Below are 15,759 nucleotides of genomic sequence, written 5' to 3'. Positions count from 1 at the left end.
GCACGCATGGGTATAAAATCACTTTTGTGCCATCTTGAGGACACCCCAGGGGACAAGGCATGTTTCTGAGCAAAGAGCCTGGAGTCTCAGGGATGAGACAGCTAAGCCAGAGGAAGGGATGCCTTCTCAGCGGCCCTGTCCCTGCATTTTTTCACCCATGTGAGAAAATATCTCCAGCGGGGTCTTGGATCCCACTAGGAATTTGCCTCCTTTCCTGCCAGCTTGCTTCATTCAGCGCTCAAAGCAGCACTTGGAGAGAGTGCAGCTCTAGTCTCCCGGTTTTTAGTACCAAATGGATTTTCATTTTCTCCTTTGGATATAAGAAAATACATTTTTATGTCTAAGCGTGAACTCAATAAGTTGAAGATTATACTCTATTGAATTCTTACTTCTCCTCAGTTGTGGTAGTTTTTCCCTAGGTAAGGCATTTTATTCAGAAGTCACTTTACTTTTGATGTCCGCCTTGGTGTGACTTACAATCTTTTTTCTGTCCTTGAGTCCCTCTCACACTACATGCGGCTGCCGTCTGCTAATGCCCATCGGACACGTGAGTGCTTCTATCCACACGGTCCCTGTGAGTGCTCGCTCTCGATGGTCCCTTCGGCTCCCATATTTTTGTGTGAACTTGGACAAGTCATTGAGTCTTTGGCCTCAGTTTTCCCATCAATAAATTGAAAGGAATTATGTGTTCTTCAAGGATTTTGTGAGGGATTATGCAAAATATTAAGAGCATACCTGGGATTTTATAGTTCTAAGCAAGTACTACCTATTGTTGTTATGGAAATAGCACTAGACTCCTCTCAGTCATTAGGTTAACTACTGTATTGGTTACCTACTGCTGTGTATCAAATTGCCCCAGACTAGTAGTGTAAAGTGATATGCATTTAGTATCTCAGTTTCTAGTTGCCCCAGACCAGTAGTGTAAAGTGGTACACATTTAGTATCTCCGTTTCTTGTCAGAATTCTGATCACAGCTTCACTAGGTCCCAGACTGGAGAGCCTTTCACAGGGTAATAGTCATGTTTGTTCCCAGGGCTGCAGTCTCCTGTGAACACTTGGATTAAGATGGGGGATGGGAAAGGATGGACAGAGGGGAAAGGGAGAAACAGGAGCATCACATAATCCATGTGTAAAGGTAGATTAGATTAGAGTTTCAGAGAGCTGAGAAACTGTATTTCCTCCTCTTTAATGGGGCTGGAGAGCTGGCTCTATGAGTAAAGTCACTGCTCCAAGGCATGAGGACCTGAGTTTGGATATCCTGGACCTACATAAAAGCCAGGTGTGAACCCCAGATCCGTGGGAGCAGAGAAGGTAGATCTCGGGAGCTTGCTAGTCTGCCAACCTCAATGTATCAGTGAGCTCCAGACTCAGTGACCTTGTCTCCGAATCTAAGATGGAGCAGAGTTGATAATGACACTAGCATTAACCTTTGCTCTCCTCATGTATATGCATACACATGCACACACATACATGCCCATAGACACACATACCTATACCACGTACACGTGGAAGGAGGCACACACGGACATGAGTGTCTATACTAGAAAAATGTGTGTGACTGTACATACAAGGCACCATTGGGGAGGTAAAGAAGTCACCTGTACAATTTTGTGTTTTCATCATTCAGTTGCTTTATCTGAGGCTAGAGAGATGGCTCAGCGGTTAAGAATGTTTGTAGCTCTTGCAGAGGATTTGGGTTCAAATTCCCAGAACCCACATGGTAGCTTCCAACCATCTGTAACTCTACGTCTAGGTGATCTGACGTCTTCTTCTGACCTTTGCAGGCACTAGTCATGTGCATGGTATACGCACGTACATGTAGGCAAAACACTCATACAAATAAGTAAATCTTAAAAGGTTTATCTGGTTTCAATTATCTGCATTGTTGAAATTCTCCACCCCTGTATCCCACCTCTCAACCATTAAACACCTGGGCCTGTTAATCTGGTGGTGTGATCCATGCTGAAGTGTTGAAATTTCAGTGTCTCTAAGACAGCACAGTGCTTGCATGCCCGGAGTGAACATGACATGCTCCATTGGAGATGCATTTGACAATCAAGGGAGTCTGTGGAAGCCAGAGTGTTGCAATCCCTAATCACTTTGCCAAAACGAAGTTAGCTGTTCTGTTTTATAACATATGAAGTGTGATAATAAGAAACTTGTGTTTCCATCTCTCCTGTTATTTTTACTGGAATTTTTGACTTCCATAAGATTTTGAGGGCACATTTGCAGTTTACTGGCTGGTGGGTTTGGTCTCCTTTGGTTCAGCTCTTTGCAGTATCTTTGTGTAATTATTGACGGCTTTGTTCTTAAATCATTTGAAGAGACTTATTGTATAATGGCAGACATATTGTCTGACCTGTAGTTTTGTTCGGTACAACATAATTGCCCCTTTTAAAATCTGAAATTAAAATATTTTATTTGTTTCCCTCTTCAATCAAGTTTGATGTATAAAAGTATAGAAATAGAAGTTGTTAGATGTTTGCAAAGTAAAATCTAGAACAGGGGTCTTTTTTTCTCTAAACAAGTTAATTGGAAGACTGGTAAGTAGTGGCTTCCCTGACTTAGGATGATAAACAGAATTGTTTTTAGACCCGTGGTGTCTTCGAACTGAGATGAAGTAAATTAACAGTCATCTTTGTTTTATACTGAGAAGGAAGAGAAAGGGGCTTCATCAGGATTCTGTCTCATCTGGAGCTGAATCTTGAAGTGGGATGCACTTTGTGTTAGCAGTGTTTATAAAGAGGATCTGGGAAGATGTCTGATGGTCCTTTGGTGACAGACTGTGGTGTGTGCCTGCAGTGTGCATGCCTGCATTTCTGTCAGCTAAAAGGGGTGCAGACCTGCAGGTGCTCTAGCAGTGAGGAGTAGCAGTCTTCCCCTGTTATCCAGATCCTGCTTTCTCAGCATCAACCCTCTGCATGTCAAGAAGGAGCCTTCCCATTGGTCATCTTTTGAAGTAAAGATTAGGACCTACCTGGCTGTGGACTGAATTGTGAGGTGATTTCAGTAACTTCACATTTGGTGATAACATCTCTGGGAGGTAGCAGACTGTCACAAATTTGTCTTGTGGTATTGGCATTCCCTAGGGAAGGTGCACAGTAGCAGAGAGCTTGCTTTTTCTGAACAAAAGTGTCTTCCTTTACCTCCAGATAGCTTAAACTTGGTAATGTGAAGCAGGCTTGTCCAGGCCCAGCAAAGCCTTGTCCCATTTATGTTGGTTTCTTTGCTTTTTTTCAGCACGGTCGTGGACCAGAGAGGACTTTTCCTTGTAGATTCAGAGCAGGAATAGTAACTGTCATCCTCGTGGTGCTGGGCTGTAATACAATGTAGTCCAGAGATTTTGCTTGTACCCGGAACATTTTGCATTGTTTTCAGAAATGTGTCCTGTCTGTCTATGTTATAGTTTTTCCATCATCTCCCCTAATGTTATGAGCCATTTCTCTCCCTAAAACCCATTTTTCCTGCTCACTACTGTGGGCAGAAGAAACTGACAGCCATGTTACGCCATGTGTAAAGACAGTGTTTCCCTAAAGACAGCAGAGTAAAACTGACCAAAGGAAGTGTGTGGGTGCTGTGAGAGCTCAGCCTTTCTTCTTCTTCTTCTTCTTCTTCTTCTTCTTCTTCTTCTTCTTCTTCTTCTTCTTCTTCTTCTTCTTCTTCTTCTTCTTCTTCTTGTTTCTGTTTCTGTTTGTCTTTCTTTTCAGGGTGTTTTGATTTTTGTTCTGACAGGGTCTGGCTTGCTAGCCTTGGGCTTAGGTAGCCCAGGCAGTCCTCCTGCTTGATCCTCTCCAGGGAGTGATTACGGGGTGAGCCACCACACTGGGCTCCTGTTTCTTTCTTTGAGTGTATCACACAGTCTGAATTTTAGACTTAAAATGTATGTCTGTGACTGAGTAGCTTGAAAACGTTCTCTGAGAGTTAGGATGCAAGTTAAGATACTGAACTTGTCGATTCAGGAGTGCATCTCCTCCATAATAGAACAAAATTAACTCAGATATTCTGCCAGCTGTGAAGCTCTCCAGACAGCCTGTGATGATCTGCAGTATACGGTGCCTTCCCAGCCCCGGCAAGTCAGCCGTGCGGTGAGAACCGCTTGTAGCTCTGATGTGTGCTGTTCAGTAGTTATGCTAACCTCAGGGAGGGAAAACGAGATGACTCCTCTCGTAGCAGCTATGGCCAGAGCCTTGTCCCCAGATCTAGTGATAAGAAGCAGAAGTAAAGTAGGGAAGAACTAGAGGTTCTGGATGTGTTGAGAGCAGACCCTTCTTCCAGCTCAGAAGATCAAAACCAGCTTCATTGGCTGGAGTTTCTGAACAGAGCACTTCTTCACAGCCGGGATATTTGCACAGGCTTCTAGAAGTGCACGTTCCAGAAGACAGAAAGTGGGAGTCACTGTGCAGTCTATGCAGTGAAGCACTGTGGAAAAGAAAGAATTCGCTTTTGTCACTGGGCCCCTGAAGACAGTAATAGCAGGTACCATGTTCATTGGGATTGCTGTGTGATATATCTAAAGAGATTGTCAGAGGTCAGATCCTGGGCTAATAGTGGGGGACAGACAAATAGAGCTTGGCTAGAAGCCACTGAAGGATCATGGATCATGTCAGACATGCAGTAAACTCATTTCTCAGTGAAGAAAATGAAGCAAAAAGGAAAGTATACAAAAAAGTAAACAACCAGGTAATAAATGGTCCAAGTGAGCACCACGAAATGCAGTATAAAAGGCATAATTCCCAGTGGAGATTACAATAAAGGGGCCATAGATGTATGTATACTGGAGGAATTGATTCATTTGCTGTAAAGGAAGAGAGAGTGAAAGATGCAGAAAATACACTTGTGTCCCAGACTATCCCCACAGTCCACTGGTGCACCCTGTGATGTTGCAGCAGGTTGCCAGCGTGGATGGGTAAGACTCTAGGCTGTGCCACAGCTGCACAGGCACAGGGCACAAGCCCGAGGAAAAAGGCTCGTTTCTTGCCTGTAATACAAGTCCTGTGAGGATAGGCTGTCCCTGTGTAGTTCTCTCTGGACAGTCTTCCTCCAGAATCCAAGCTCATCGTGTAGCCCCTGTCTGACATAATTCTGGCTTCCTGGAGAGGATAGAAAGGGGTGAGCTGCATTTTAAAGTCTTCTGAAGGTAACCCTACTCCTCACAGTCCAGGGCAAGTCACATGACCAGTGTTTGGCCCATGAGTCTGGGATGTCTAAAGCTCTCCAGAGAGAAGAAATCATTTGTGAATGACAAAACAGCACTTGAAAAGAACTAGAACAGCATGGATTTCTATTGTAATGTAGGTATTTATTGTGAGACATTTGTTTCTCATTTTACAAGTGTGTGCTGCTATCTCAGGTTACAGTCTGGAATGTATATCTAATTGTGAGTTAAGGAGAAGTTTTGGAAATTATTCATCCAGACTGGTGTAGCACAGAAGCTGTGAGAAGGGAAAGGAGGTCCGCAGAGGTGCAGTGTGTGGAGGACTGGAGAGCCCTGGCTCCCTGTCACTCACCCTCAAGACATGGAGTTCGTTTCCTCCCCTTTGCACTGAGGCTGGGCACCTGACCTATTTCAACAAGTCACTGCCTCAGAAGTCTGGGACCTTCTGTTTCCTCCACCTCAGTGGGCAGCTGCCATATTCAAGGTCTGCTCTGGCATTGTCTGGCTGGCCGCATGAGAGGGTCCCAAGGCACTTGGCAAAGCGGCCCTTCAGACCACTGAGTGCTGCATCAGTGGCCCAGCTGATCCAGGAGCCGCACTTCCATCCAGCTGAGCCCTGTTGGAATTCCTCACCTGCAGTGTCCTGAGACAGAGCGGCACTGTACAGTAATGGATAGCTGAAGTAAACTGACAGCTGCTTAAGGAGATAAGGAGGTAGAAAGCATCACATTGCTGGAGTTAACATTGGAGGTTACCCTGGAGAGTACATCATTAGTGAAATAAGAGAAGGAAGCTACAGAATGTTGAGTGATAGATATTCACCAAGAAGCCGACCAATGAGGAGAAAAATGCAATACAGGAAATAAAGAACTGGTCGAGGGAACATATATATATATATATATATATTTTATTTTCCCATTTTTATCTTTATGCATACGGGTGTTTTGCCTGCCTGTGCATCTGTATACCACATGCATGTAGTGCCAGAGGAGACCAAAAGAGGGTGCCGTATCTGCTGGGACTCCAGTTACAGTCCTTTGTGAGCTGCCCTGCATGCTGGAAATCCAGTCCAGGTCCTCTGCAAGAGCAGCTAGCACTCCTAACCACTGAGCCATCTCTCCAGCTCCTTTTACTTCAGTAAAGATGTTTTCTGTTGTTTCTTCAATACCTGAGTTCTTCAAGGCCATAAGGGGAGTTGTGATGGGAAGTGGGTGAGTGTTTGCTTTGCAGGGAGTTTGGGGAGAATTTGGAGGGATCAGAGCATGCGTGAATGTTGTCGAGGCAGAAGGTAAAATAAGTTGGCATTGAGACATGGCTAAGGGCAAAAATTGAACTACAAACAGGATCAGACTTTTAGAACTGAGATGGAGGCCTATGGGACAGTACAGTGAAGGATCTGAATTCCACAGGAGCAGTGCATTCATTGGACACTTGTGTCCATGGGATTCACTGTTGCCCTGGGGTGAGAAAACACAGTGATCAGATAGTCAGCCATGACTACTCGGACTTGTGAAAGACTTCCGTGTTAGAGAACGGTAAATCTATTCAGGGGACGTTTGTATTAGAGTAGAAGGCTGTTCTTCCAGTGACTTCTTGGACTCTGACTTTGTATATATTTGTCTTTTAAATGTTCTTTACATTTTAATGTATTCTGTGTTTTTATGGGTGTGCAGATGTGTGTGTGTGGTTTTACATGCCCACACTGCACACATGTGGAGGTCAGAGGTCAGCTTGTAGGGGTCAGCATACTCTTGCACTGTGTGGGTCACAGGAATAGAACTTGGGTCATCAGGCTTGGCAGCAGGTGCCTTTACTCACTGAGCCATCCTGTCCGATCCAGAATGTGTTTGTTTATGTGTGTGCACACGTGCTGTCTTCCCTGAATCGCTCAGACTACTTTGTTGAAAACTGGACACATGGAAGATTTCAACTTTTCAACTTCAGCCATTGTTAGCTATCTGAATATTTTTGCAAATTCTGAAACTGCTTTCAAAGTGGAAAATTTATGTGGTCTTTTTTTCATCTTTTCATAACTCAAAACTATTTAATATATTCGTCTCAAACTTTGCAAAAGTAATCACCTTTGGGCTGAAACTAAGCATGGAAAATTTCACCACAAAAGGGTAATTTTTTGGAAAGCTGCAAGGAAGTGAAAACGGGTTTATAATAGAATGTTCTTCATGCGTGTCAGCACTCCGGGCTTTATCGAATATTCTTCACCTGGGGGTTCCTGAGCTTCGCAGATCTAAGTCTACACTGTCACGTGTAGAGAGCCTCCCACTTCCTGCCAGTCCTCGGTGAGGTGTGCATGAAGGACAGGTAAGACAGGCGACGTGGCTGCTGGCTGAGCACATCTTGTCTTCATTAACTTTTTGTGATGCTGCTTTCTGGTCCAGGAGGAATTTTTTTTTTTTTTATTTCTGAAAAGATCAGATACCTTAAATTTATTGTTAAGATTTTTCAAATGTTTCATAATAAAAATGTAAAATTAGCACTGGGCAATGGTGGCCCACAATGTTAACCGCATCACTCAGGAGGCAGAGGCAGGTGGATCTCTGTGAGGTTGAGCCCAGCCTGGTCTACAGAGTGAGTTGCAGGACAGCCAGAGCTACACAGAGAAACCCTGTCTCAAAAAAACTAAAAAAAAAAAAAAAAAAAAAAAGGTAAAAGTAGCAATTATCAAAAGAAGTTTATATTTCCCTTTCCCTGTATGCTACTTTTGTTTATCTTTCACAGAGATGATGTTCTCCTGAATATGCTTGGTTTTTTATGTTTTTGTTTTAAGACAGAGTCTTAATCTAAAGTCCAGGCTGCTTAGAACTCACTTTGTACCTAAGCTTATCCTTAGACTCACAGCAGTCCTCCTGCCTCAGCACCCGGAATACTGAGATCATAGGTATGGTCTAGGAAATCTGGTTCTGAATATACCTGTAAGGCCCTTAAATTCCCTTAGCCAATGTCTAATTTCCTTCCTTACACAACAGTGATTGTCTTACATATGACAGATGGATGACTTCCATTACCACGCTTGAGAATGTTAGTATGCTGAGGCAGGAGGATGACTGTAGTTTGAGGCTACATAGTGAGTTCCAGGCAGCCTGAGTTATAGATTGAGACCCTGTTTCAAAACAAAATAAAAAATAAATTAAAAAAAAAAAGAACTGTTATATTCAGGAGCAAACCATCTTATCTAATAGCAGTATATGCTATCATATAGGGCAATGAAGAAATGAAAAACTTTTCTTCATTGGTAATTTTACATTTTTATTATGAATTTTTTTTCATACTTTAAAAATCCTTATTATAAAATTAAAATGTTTGAAATTTTCAGAAATAAAATAATTACCTAATGAATCTATGAAAACCCATCATCTGTAGTAGTGTAGGTACTAATATTTAGTTACTTTGATCTCATTGTTTTCATGAGTATCTTGAGTAAATTTCAGTCTTTATGGTGGTTTATCCTTATATTTATTTCTTTATGTCTGTTAAGAAATGGATATAGTCTGTGTGTTGATTTTCATTTCATCCAGAATTTCTTTTTACCGTATTCCTTCTTAAGGAATTTGTTTTCTAATTATACAAGTTAAGGTATTTTCAAATTTCAGGAAGATAGGAAAAACATTTAAAAAGCAAAGGTAAAGAAGCGTCCAGAGGGATGTCACAGGCTGTGTACAGCTGGCCGTGTTTCTGCTCCGCAAGTGGCGTCCTAAAGAACGTGGAAACGCCAGGGGAAAACGCAGTTAGAGCTGCCTGTGTTTTACCTGGAGCTGGCTGCTGTAGAGATATAATTCGCCTGTTACTTTAAAGATACCTGACGTGGTCAGCGAGATGGCTCAGCGGCCAAGGGCTGCCAGGCCCGACAATCTTAGCCTCCTCTCTGGAACCACGTGACAGAAGAAGAGGACTCCCACAAGTTGTACCCCGACCTCCACACATGCTCTGTAGCATACACGCACATGTACATGCACACGTACATGCGCACAAGCACGAGCACACATACACACACAAATAAATTGCTCTCAAGCTAGCATATCCCTTATCCCTCTGCTCAGAACAGAGAAGATAATGTAGTACTCTCTTTTGTTTCTAGTTCATGGAGAAATAAAAGAATTTTGAGCTCTTTTAACATTCTTTAGAATATAAAATTTTGTTTCAAGTATGCAATTCCCTTGTGGTTATTTACAGTAAGCTAATAAGTCTCATTAGTCATTATATCATAGTGAGGAATGCTCTTTAATCCTTTCGACAGCCTGAAGAGGCTTTTATTATCCTGTTCACACTGGAGGAAATGGAGACTTGCAAGGACCTTGATAATTATTCAGGTCCAGGCAGCCAATGAGGAGCAGTGCTGGGATTTGAACCCACCACGTTCTTACCCAACAAGCTTAGTAACTAACCTGGTATTATTAAAGGGAGAAATCCACGGAGTCTTCTAAAGGGCAAAGGAATTTATTAGGGGAGAAAAACTCACTGTACAGAACAGACTTGTCACAGGTTCTGGAATGCTGGGGCCCAAGTCTCACAAGGTTCTGGCCGTCTGAATCAGTCCTGAATCCAAGCCCAGGAGGGAAAGAAGAGAAGCTATGTATGTGCATCTGTAGTCTTAAGGGTAGCTGAGAGGCCATACCCCAGGGGCATGTACTTCAAGGTCATAGGCAGGTGGAGTAGTTACCTGCTACATCTTTAGGGCTTTCCTTCAGGGTGATAGAACAGATACCCACTACATATTACAAAGGGTTTCTAGAAATCCATGAAAAGAATAGTCAGCTCTCAGATAAAGATGCAAAGGATAGCAAAGGATAATGGACCTGAGAACTCTAACGACTATGAACATACATACCTGCTGCAGTGTGTGACGTGGTCCTTATCCGGTTAGTGTCTACAGAATGACGATACTCACGGTGTCCGGTAAATGAGCTGTGCAGTCATCACATGGACAGCCATGTTACGGAGTCCAGGACATGTGTCTCCTGCACACAGTTCTGACAGTCTGAACATGGAGACCCCAGGTGGCTATGACTGTTATCCCTGGAGTGACGACTACCTTGTTTTCACTTTTTTTCTGTGATGATCTCATATTATTAGGGGGAAAGTTTCAGTAAAGGATGTTCATAGCCTTTAATTTATTAATCCATTTCTTTGGGATCTGTGTAAGAAGAAACTATTCTCAAGAGATACAGGAAATACTCAGGTGCAAACATGTCATCCATGATAAGAAAACCGGAAACATGTTTTCTTCTAGCTCTTCTGTTGGGCTTAGAGCTTGGGTCTAATTTTTGTCACAGGTCCAAGAACAGAAGCTGAACCTGCAAGTTGGAAGGTGGGGTCTTACACCTCCTCTAGATCCCCAAAGGAATTGAATCAAATTAAATTAATTGAATTAAATTTAAGTACACATGTGACAGTTATGTCAGCAGCTCCATGCACAGTTTTTATGGCAGAATAGTTTGCTGCCTGTACTGTGTGCTGAGAACTGCCTCTGTGTGTGCCTCTCCCATGTCTCTTTAATTTGGCCAAAATGATGTGAAGGATTCCTTTACCTCACCTCAGTGCAGGCATTAAAATGGCATTTTTGTGTACGGTACAGAAATGTTTTTGGATGTCTCTCACAGTTAAGTGGGAAATAATCTGCAGTGAGTTTCCTGAGTGACCCTTTGCTCTGCTGTCAGTGCATTGCTCATGGAGATGTCCAGTGAGTGCTGTCAGAATTCTCTGCGAGGCCTTTTTACAAGGATTGGGGCACAGTAGACAAGACTCGGGGGGCCCAGATTTGTCCTGCTCTTTATTTCCAGAATACAGACATCTGTTGCACATTATCATGCACACAGACACAGACACGCACACACACGCACACACACACACTCACACACACAGCACTTCTCTGAAGTCAGAGACTACATTGTTTGTCAATCTTGTCTATGTCACAGTGTCTGGGGAAAGTATGTTTCAGGTGAGCAGTAGTTAATTGTTCTCCACAGGCAGGAGAGGGAGCCTATCCCATCCACTGAGTGTTGGTTGTGACAAACAGTCTCTGGTCTTCTTGTGTTCTTGCGAGGCAGTGAGGCGTTCAGAGCAAATATTGGAACTTCCTTATTGTTGTGGTCGTTCCCATGATTTCAGAGTGCACTTTAATTCTCAATTTGTTTCGATAGAGATCAACCAGATACACCCCGTGGTTGCTCGTGTGTGTTTGGTTTTCCTTGCATGCAGTTTTGTTTTCATGTGGGTCACAGTAAAGGATCATTTGTAAAAGTAATGATTGCTTCCTGTTTCTGCCAGCTGATTTGATCAGCCCCAAGTTCCTTAAGGACTGTGGATTACACAACTAGTGTGGAATCTGTGATACTTTCAGTTTGGTAGAAACTGAATTAACCATTTAGAGTGTCTACATCTCTGAGGACAACATGGTACCCATAGGCGTCTGATTTTGAAATGAATGAACTTGAAACAAAAGTGAACAATGAGTTTCCAAACAAGACTCAGTTATCAGATTTCTAGGAAGACAGGTTGTTTTCATCAATTGATTGCACTGGTTAGCTATAATAACCTCACCAAGAGAGCTAAAAATATTCATTTCCAATGTCACCATTTGAAATGTCCATGATGTACGTTATCATATTTACCTGTGTTCAGAATACAGAGGGGTAGGGTTTGGTTTTGCTCTCCTAAAGAAAGAGCAATGGTCTGAATGCAGGGAGGTGGTCCTCTGCATCCTTACTTTTTAAAGATTTATTGTAGTTTTAATTACGTGTGTATGTGTCTGTGTGGTTATGTGCATGTGAGTACAGGTGCCTGCTGAGGTCAGAGAGGGTGTCAGATCCTCTGGAGCTGGAATTGCAGGAGTTGTGAGCCTCCTGGCGTGGGTGCTGGAAATTAATCTCTGGTCTGGGACAGCAGCAGGGATTTTTTCACTGCCAAACCATCTCTCTATCACTTTTTTCATTTTTTAATCAAGTTACTTGTTTTCTAGTTATTGATGTGTTGAATTCCTCATCTGCTTTGGATATTTATCCCTTGTTAGAAGCATGATTTGTAACTATTTTCTTACAGCTATATATTGTCCATTGGCCGTACTGTGTTTAATTGGCCTAATTAACTTCTGTGCCATTACCATCCTGTTAGATGACTGTAGCTTTGTAGTGTGTGTTGACATCAGTTGATGTGATGCCTCTGGCTTTGTTCTTTTTCTTAAAGATTGGTTTGGTTATTGGGAGTCTTCTGTGGATCTGTGCACAGTTCAGGTTTTTTTAACTATGAAAAACACCTTTGTAACTTCGGTGGAAATTGCATTGATCTGTAGATTACGCTAGGTAGTATGGACATAAAAGACTTCTAATTCATGAACATGGGATAGCTTTTCATTATTCATATATTCAATTTCTTCAGTATTTTATACATCTGAGTATACAGGTCTTTGGTTATATTAATTCTTTTTTCAGATTTTTATTTTTGATTATGTTTATGTGATGGGGATAGGGGAGGAGGTACACATGATTGCAGTACCAGTAGTGGCCAGAAGAGGGTGTCAGATCTCTGGAGGGTGGAGTTGAAGTTGATTGTGAGCCACCTGACATGAACTCTGGTCCTCTGGACAGGCAGTAGATACTTTAAATTGCTGAGTCATGTCTCCAGCCCTACTGACTAAACTCATTCTGGAATGAAAAAATGGAATTGCTTTCCTGATACCTTTTAGGGAGAAGTTTGTTGCTGCCGTATAGAAACATTGCCGATTTTCTATAAGTATTATTTTCTTGTCCTTATCCTGCAACTCTACTAAACGAATTTTTTTATTCAAACAGATTTTCAGTGTGCCCTTAGGATTTTCCATATGCATCTTACTGTCCACAATGGTTTAACTCCTTTCTTTCTGGTTTACAGACCTTCTATTTCTTGAACCTAATTGCCTTGGTAAGGATCTCCAGTAGTGTTGTCTTGTTCCATGTAGGGAAAGCTTCCAACTCCCTGCCATGGAATAGGATGTTAGCCCCAGGGATGTCATATATGGCTGTTGTGAGACACATTCCTTCTACACCTAATTTGTTGTGAAATTTTATCATGAAAGGATGTTATATTTCTCTCAGATGATTTGTCTGCATGGTTGGCTGATTGTGTAGTTTTTGTTTTCCATTCTTTAGGTGTGGCCTGGTGCATTTATAGATTTATAGTACACTTATCTATTAAAGTGTGATAAGAAAGATAAAGAAATATGGAGATAGCTGAAAGGTGGGCTGGGAGAAGGGATCTGTGTACCTTGGGTTCATACCTTAAATATTAACAGTAACTTTAGATGAAAATGTATTCTCAATAAATTATGAGATTCAATAGAGGAAAATTCCAACCATATCCTATATAGAAATGTAGAAAATAAAAGAATAGGAAAAGTCTTATCTTGAAATTCTTGCCAAGAGAAAGCTGTTTTAGCTGGGTAATACTATACAAAATAAGCCCCAAGAGAAAAAAGTTAACTAAAAATGAAGTGACTTGCTTTATAGTTACAAAAGTGTGCTTCTTTAGGCACTATAGGCAATATAGGAAATGTGAGTAGTGACATCATTGCTAGTAGTACAGAGACTGAAGTATAAAACAGGATGTTATAAATAACCTTAGGCGAGTGAATCTGGAGATTCAAATGAAATGGACTCAAGCCCAGGGGGGAATATATGAAAGGAAATTCGAGAAGAAATATCCTGGATAAGCTTGAACTATTAAATAAATTGAATAAATCAATAGTCCATACTTTTCTAGAAAATACAAACCAAGATCCAGTTAACTTCAGTGATGAGATCTAATGAATATTCAGAGAATATACAGTTGTGTTATTTTACTAACCCTTCTCGATAGTGGGGAAGGGCCCATGCTTTGCAACTCAGAAAAGTCTTTTTATACAAAGGAACTTAGACACAGATGAGAAAAGAAAGTGACAGCCCAGCCTTTCTCACCCACACACAGAAGTCTACCCAAGGATTATGAAGAACACTGACTGTCCAAGAAGAGCCTGTGTGGCCATAGCTGTGGCCAGCCTGGCTTCCTTACCAGATTGTCACCCCAGGAGCTAGCAACACTGAGACTTCAGTTTCTCCGTCTCTCTGTTCCTCCCTCAGCTGCTACCAAGCACCTTGCTCTTTGGCTTGGAGGGGAGCTCTTCTTGCATGATGTGAAGGGGAGGAAGCTCCCCACCTGGGAAACCTGCACAGGACAGAGGGGAAGCCCTTCCTGTCTCACTATGAGAGAGGGACTGCTTTGCACAGACCCACAGTCCTTTCAGGATCAAAGGACTCGTAATGTCAGAATTACCTAAAAAATGGAACTCTGAATTGAGAGGTGGAAAGTCATTGGTTAACACACACTCCATTCCTGAAAGATTTTTCATTAGTTTCACCCCTCAGACTCCTAAAGCATGCTGCTTGGTGTTGAAGTAACATGGCAAAAACTTGCATTATAACATGAGAAGTTTTACAAAATGGAGTGTCTGTGTGAGTTTCAGAATCTCAGATTATATTGTGGCTGAAATGCTGCGTTTTGTTTAAGAAGCATTTGGAAGCATTTGCAATGTATTGCTACCAAAGCAACATTTCAGGTTGTCTAAAAAAGCTCTTGTCCCCCACCTCCGCCCAAAGCATTTTTCCTCATCATCCTGACCATACAGGAACTCCAGGAACAATACATTTATACTGGACAGAGGACGAAAGCCAGAGAAGCCCATTTGTTGTGACCAAAATGAAACAAAATATCTCAACTATTGTTGTGGAAGAAAACATCTACAGGAAATAGCTGAGTATTTAGCTGAGAGATAGGAGCAAGAAAAAACAAGATATGATTAGAAAGAAAAGACTTCCTCAGTTTTCACTCTCATATCTCTCTCTGTTCCATATTAGCGAGAGACACAAAGAATTCCAGGGGACACCTGACCAAATTTGGCATTTGGACAATGTCATCGAACAGGTTACCATGAGAAAGGAACTGGCCACAACAGAAAATGAAAAAGAGACAAAAACCCACCTCTTAGGAAACTCACCCACAGTGAAAGTGCATTGATTTCACACAGAAAGAGACATAAATGCATGAAGAAAATGGTCAAACATTCATTGATATCTGAAATCAGAGAACAGACCCACAACTGCTGTAAAACAGCCAAAGGCTTGGGACTACACTGTAGAGAAGATAAGAAGCAGCATGTCTAATTTATTATAAAGAAACAGTTTGAATGAAAAAACACATTCTTGAATTCGAATTAGAGATGAATTTCTTAAACACACACACACACACACACACACACACACACACACACACACCACAGAACAGTAACTGGAAAAGAAGAGACCAGGTGGGCACGATGGCTTCTTGTGCATGGGCTCACAAGCCTGACAACCTGAGGTGGATCCCTGAGTCCCATATAGTGGAAGGAAAGAACCAGCTCCCTTTCAGATGCTTTAATGTACAGATGTGCACTTTGTGTGTGCATGCCCGCACACACACACCATAAACAAATGTTAATATATAAAAACTTTTTGAAAAGAGAAAACCAAACTCAATTAGGAAAGATCAAAAACTTGATTAGATATGTCTTCAAAAGAAAAAATACCATTGGCAATACATATCTG

General features: G+C 41.9%; 1 protein-coding gene across 1 annotated transcript in view; it reads left to right on the top strand.

Annotated features, from left to right (window-relative positions):
• The window catches only part of Ldah (lipid droplet associated hydrolase), a 56,526-nt gene that overhangs the window by 21,496 nt on the left and 19,271 nt on the right, over positions 1-15,759 (top strand). The gene's annotated exons all lie outside the window — the stretch shown is intronic.

The sequence above is a fragment of the Peromyscus eremicus genome, chromosome 22 (assembly GCF_949786415.1).
Source record: "Peromyscus eremicus chromosome 22, PerEre_H2_v1, whole genome shotgun sequence".
In the NCBI taxonomy this organism is placed as follows: Eukaryota; Metazoa; Chordata; class Mammalia; order Rodentia; family Cricetidae; genus Peromyscus; species Peromyscus eremicus.
This window is presented reverse-complemented; position numbering and strand designations above follow the sequence as displayed.